The 6,218-nt window shown below is 36.5% G+C and overlaps 1 pseudogene; it reads left to right on the top strand.

Moving 5' to 3' along the window:
* The first annotated feature begins 1,227 nt into the window (after window positions 1–1,227).
* On the top strand, window positions 1,228–1,323 carry LOC111754955 (U6 spliceosomal RNA; annotated as a pseudogene).
* The last annotated feature ends 4,895 nt before the right edge of the window (window positions 1,324–6,218 follow it).

Genomic DNA, 6,218 nt, shown 5'->3' with positions numbered 1-6,218 from the left:
ATATTCCCATCATGCAAGTAAACTGATGCTCACATTTTCCTGTATTGGCCTCCAATCTCTTTTTTCCCTGTTATTTTGATTAGGAGAAAATGTAGCAGTGATCATACTATGGTATAATTTTCTTTCTTTCCTTTTTCCTTGAGATGCTGGGGATTAAACTTCCTCTACCACTGAGCTGCATTCCTAATTCCTATAGTATAATTTCACATTTTTTGAACTAAAAATAAAGCTTATCTTTGCAATTTCACGCACAGAGAGTGTGTGCATACAATACACTTGCACTGGGAATTGAATCAGAGCTTTGTGTGTGTCAGACAAGTGTTCTTCCATTGAGCTAGCCCCAGCCCTATGATGTCCTTTTAGCAGCTACTTAATTTCTTTGCAAATATATGAAATGTATTACTTGACCATTTCCCTATCATGTTTTCCAGTTTTACCTTAATGAAAATAATACTTTTTATGTTTAAAATTGTTTCCTTAGTCCATATACCTAGAGGAGTAGAATGAACAGATTGTAAGGCCCTCAGATTTTAGATTATTACTCTGACAGATCTTTAAACTATGTCAAAATGAAACAAGTATGTTCACTTCACTCTAATATGGTAAGTATTCTTAAGAATCATATCACTGATTTATTCAGAATTCCCAGAATTTCTTTTGAGCCAGGGAGAAAAGCATATCTCTTCCTCAGCTAGTTCATAAATGATTTTAGAAAAGGCACATCTCAAATAATGAGAGCTGCTGGGATTTTTTGAAGTGGACTACTATTGCTATACTTATTTAATATGAAAAAATATGAATCACTATCAAAAATACAAATTTACAGGAGCGTTGTCATGTGCCCTTGACATATGACATGTCATGTGCTCCTGGGCAGCAAGCAGTGCCCTGAGTCAGACTCTGGGCTCGCAAATGGTGAAGCACCTTCATCTTCTACCCTCCGCACAGGGAACTGGAGCTAACTCAGATGAATTACCTACTTTCTTCGTGCTTTATGAAGTACTCAATAAAGCAAAACTGATGAAAAAAAAAACAGATTACTTATGATGCTGAAAAGAATATAACAGAATACTGACTGGTCAAAAGTTTTTGTAGTATCATAATAAACATTCAGCATTGTTTGTGAACATTCAAAATTGGCTTATAGTGATTCTTGTGACAGGCTTAAAGATTAACTTCACCAGTGATTTCATGTGGTCTATGTTGAGTCAGTAATTTATTGCCTGTGTGCTATTTGGCAGTACACATACTGAAATTTGGACAATACAGAGACAGCATGGCACCTGCACAAGGATGATACACAAATTCGTAATTTACTGTTCTGAGGTGACCTTCTGCCCTGGTTTAAGCTGTTAACCCTAGGTATGTGTTGAAGAGCTGGATGGCTGAATTTGCTGAACAGAAAGCAGACAGGAATGATTTTCCAGAGGTGAGGTGGTTCATTTTATGACTTATTTTTATTTTAAATGTATCATATTTTCAGCACATTTATTTTGTTTACAAACATGTTCAACTATACTATTACCAAAACCAACTTCCCAGATTTCTCTCTGCCTTGCCTCTCTTTATTCATTTATCAGTGAATCATTTCCTCGTATTATCTACTCGTTCTTTAATGTGTTTAAATTTTTAGGTATTCATTTTTATTTCAAATACTCATAAATGCATTATTTGAGTGTTTGCGTGTGGGACTTCATCAGAGTCTGCTATTTATTGTTTGTGTTTGGCATTTTCAGTTTCAGTCTCTTACTGAAATCCCGCGAGGCCTGATTTGAGGGTGTAGCTCCCCAGAGGATCTGGCACTCGCTTCCACCAGGCTAGACTTAGTATTTGCTTCTGTAGTTGCACTGCCAACCATTTTAAGTTAATATCAGCAGAAATGAAGACAAACTATAGATACACACATCAGCATTTGACATACAACATCAAGCAGAACAAGCAGATGGCAAAGGCATTTATACTATGTGCTGCTTTTTAAATATAGTATAAGAACCATCCTAAATCATCCATATCATGCAATGGGACTTCAACTGTACTGGAAATATTTTATTTCTGAAGCTAAGTGGAGGATGCATACATGCTCATTATGTTATTCTGTGTGTTTTTACCACCTAAAGTCTTTCATAATTAATTGATTTAAAAAATGCACCCCAGGGACCTGGGATGGAGATGTATGTGCAAGGCTGTGGGTTACACCCCTAACAATGGGGAAAACAATTCCGGAAGGTAACGTGATTTTTGTGACGAGGCTGTCCTGACAGCTGCCGCTTTCCTGTCCTGTCCTGGAGTTGCTGCTGATCATGCCCTTTTTGTTACCACCCAGTCAGGTCCTTATGATCCGATCTATTTGTTTTTAATGAACCAAAACAAAAAAAGCCACTGATTTTGGTGAAAAGGAAAAGGACACAGAGGGCCTCCTTTGCCTCAGATCCCCAGACACAAGTTGGTAAGCAGCAGGGCAAAGAGGGACCTCAGTGAGACGAAGACCTCTCCGGGCTTGCCATCTCCCTCCCAGCATCTTCCCCTCCCGCCCTGTTCCTGGCCTGCTGGACCAGCATCTGTGTACCACTTCTGGGCTGAGAAGTGGGCACAGTGATTTAGGCCCAAAGCCTGAGGAAGTTTGTAGAAGCTGTTTGTCTCTAAAGAAAAATATTAACTTTTAAAGTTCCACTTTGCTGTGTCAGTTAAATTTACAACTGCAGTCACATCCTTAGGTTACCAGCACTTTCCCAAACTAACAGCGTATGTACACATGATCACAGCATACTTATCCAGGAGTTCAGCACATGTGGTTGGAAGAGACTAAGATACTTTTTCTGAACCTTGCAAGGCTTTCCTGTGAAAACAAAGCGAACTTTAAAAAAATCCCACATTGTAAAGTGCCTAATTAGAGCAAGGACTAGATTTAAAAAAAAAAAAAAAAAAAAAAAAGCCCAGCAGCTTATTAGAGAAGCAAGCAGCTCTTTTACCAACTCTTAAAACTGTTAGCTTTAGAGCTGGGCGTGGTGGCACACACCTGTATCCCAGCGGAGGCTGAGGCAGAGGATCACTGTTAGTTCAAGGCCAGTTTGGGCTACACAGTGAGTTCAATACCATAATGAATTTTCAAGACCCTGTCTCAAAAAAACAAAACAAAAACAGAAACAAAAACAAAAAACTGTTAGCATTACACCAGGCATGGTGGTGCATGCTTGTAATTCCAGTACTGGGGAGGCTGAGGCAGGAGGATTGCTGTGAGTCTAAGGCCAGCCTAGACTACATGGTGAAACCCTGTATCCAACAAAACAAAACAAATTGTTAGCATTAGTCCATATAAACAAATCTACTAGCAGATCAGATAAGTTATAGCTATTAGCTCTACATATAATCCTTGCTTTAACTTGGTACTTTACAATGTGGTTTTTTAAAAAGCTCATTTTGTTTTTATAAGAAAGCCTTACACATTTCAGGAAAAAAGATCTTAGTCTCTTCCCATCATATGTTGAATTTTATCTTGAATAATATTTATTTAGTTAAACGAGTTCTCCTTATACAAATTACCAACTTTGGGATATTCCAAAATTAACACCAAATTTAGCTGTCAAGCACTTTAAGATTTACCACTTAAGGCTCATTATTTACATTTGTTGACCTATACTTTGATGTTTCCATTTCTAGATAGTTACTGTTCTTTTAAAATAGTTACTCTCAAGCTTATTACAGCATCCAATATCTTTTGAGCTTGTTTTATGGAGGATTATATATACACATATTAACAAAGTATGAAACATGTTTAATAGACCCAAGTACATTGTCATTTACAGATTTTTAAGAAGCCAAGAACACTTGAATCTATACTTAGTAAATGTCTTTAGTATTTTAATTTACTTATAGATCTCAAACATTTATGTACACATCTAATTATATTTTTAACAGTCATGTCTAAGTTGCCCACAAAACATAAGACATCACATAAACATTTTAAATCACTGTCTCAAGCCATTTCTTTGCTGAGGGAATCAAATCTCTCAAGAATTGCTTTGCTTAAGGTCCAAAACACCCAAATATAATATTGATTGGCTAATTTAGGCAAAATGTAGGTTTGAAGACATTTGTGTCTTTCAAACTGTTGCTAACATCATGTATATTTTCTTAATTAGTGAACATTCCTGTTTTTAAAGTAATGAGTACCATGTAAACAACTTACAAACACATAACATATAATTCATCTACACAATTCTACATAAAACACAAACTTAAATTTATCATTTACTTTTATTTATTCATTTATTTATTTTTCAAATCAATTTTATTCAAGGATAAAAAGAAAGAAAAAGAAAAGGGAGAAAGAAAAACTACAACAAAATTAAAACTCGTCAATCAGGGGGCAACAATAGTACATACATTGCTCATTGTCATCTCCAAATCATTCATCCAGAGCTCAAGTCATCTGCATTCAATTGTCTGAACAATAGGAGCACAAATCTTTCTCTTCAGCCAACTCAGAGAAATCTGTAGACAATTGTCTTAACTCTTTTATATACATAGACATACACATACATGTATGTTTTTTCTTTCAACTTGTCACACTAATAAAACAATATGATGTTTACATATGTGCCTTATTTATTTCACTAAATGAGTATGGTCTCAAGTTGCATACATTTACCTATAAAAGTCTCCAGTGTATCCTTCCTTATGGCTGAGCAGTACTCCATTGTATAAAAATACCACATCTTTTTTATCCATTCTCAGTCGATGGGCATTTAAGTTGTTTCCAAGATCTGGTGATTATAAACTGTGCTGCTATAAACATGGGTGCACATGTGTCACTGTGGTGTGATATTTTCAGTTCTTTTGGGAAGATACCCAGAAGGGGAATAGCTGGGTCAAATGGAACCTCCAATCCAAGTTTTCTGAGGAATCTCCACATTGATTTCCCTAGTGGTTGCACCAGTCTGCATTCCCGCCAACAGTGGAGAAGGGTTCCTTTGTCCCCACACCCCCTCCAGCATTTGATATTGCTCGATTTCTTGCTGATAGCCATTCTTTCTGGGGTGAGTGGAATCTCATTGTTTTTTAATTTGTGTCTCTCGATGACCAGTGATGTTGAACATTTTTTCTTATATTTATTTGCTGTTTGTATTTGGTTATCTGAGAAGTGTGCATTCATCTCAGATGCCCATTTTTGGATTGGGTCTTTAAATCTGAAAGGACTGATTTTTCTGTGTTCTTGATAGTAACCCTTTGTGTGAGGCACAGCTGGCAAACATGCTCTCCCACGTTGTGGGCTGTCTCTTCAGTCTGTTGGTGGTTTCTTTTGCTTTGCAAAACCTTTTCAAGAGAATGAGGTCCCAGCTGTTTATTCTTTGTGGTATTTCCTGCTTAATATGGGTTTTGTTCATAAAGTCTTTGCCTACTCCGAAGTCTTCACAAGTTTTACTTACTCTGTTTTCCAATAGATTTAATGTTTCTGTTTTAATATTAAGATTTTGATCCATTCTGATTTTAGCTTAGTGCGTAATAAAAGACATGGTCCAGTTTTAATCTTTAGCATGTGCGAAGCTAGTTTTTCCAGCACCATTTATTAAAGAGACTATCTTTCTTCCAGTGAATGTGTTTACTATCTTTGTCAAAGATACTAGGTGTCAAAGATTAGGTGGCTTAGTGTATCTGTAGTTGTTTCTGTGTCGTATAATCTGTTCCATTGATCTTTGGGTCTGTTTTTTTTTTTGCCAGTATCGCCCTGTTTTTATTACAGTAGCTTTATAGTAGTATTTCAAGTCAGGGATTGTGATGCCCTCTGTCTTGTCTTTGTTTCCTAGGGACGCCTTCATTATTCTAGGTCTCTTGTGGTTCCAAATGAACTTTAGGATTGTTTTCTACCATTCTGTGAGATATGCTGTTGCTATTTTGATTGGGATTGCATTGAATCTATATAATAGTTTTGGAAGTATGACCACTTTCACTATATTGGTTCTTCCTACTCAAGAGCACAGGATATCTCTCCATTTTCTAATATCCTCTTCAATCTCCTTTTTCAGAGTACTATACTTTTCAATGTAGAGGTCTTTTACATCTTTTGGTAGATTGATTCCTGGGAATTTTGTTTTGGGGGGATGATATTGTAAAAGGTGTTATTTCCCTGATTTCTCTTTCAGTGGGTTTGTTATTTGTGTACAGGAAGGCTATTGATTTTTGAGTGTTGCCTTTGTAACCAGGTACATTCCTGAATTTGC

The sequence above is a fragment of the Cavia porcellus genome, unplaced genomic scaffold (genome assembly GCF_034190915.1).
Source record: "Cavia porcellus strain 051 isolate PalLab524CR breed Dunkin Hartley unplaced genomic scaffold, mCavPor4.1 scaffold_27, whole genome shotgun sequence".
Lineage (NCBI taxonomy): Eukaryota > Metazoa > Chordata > Mammalia > Rodentia > Caviidae > Cavia > Cavia porcellus.
Note: the sequence above shows the minus strand (reverse complement) of the source record. Positions and strands in the feature narration are given on the sequence as shown.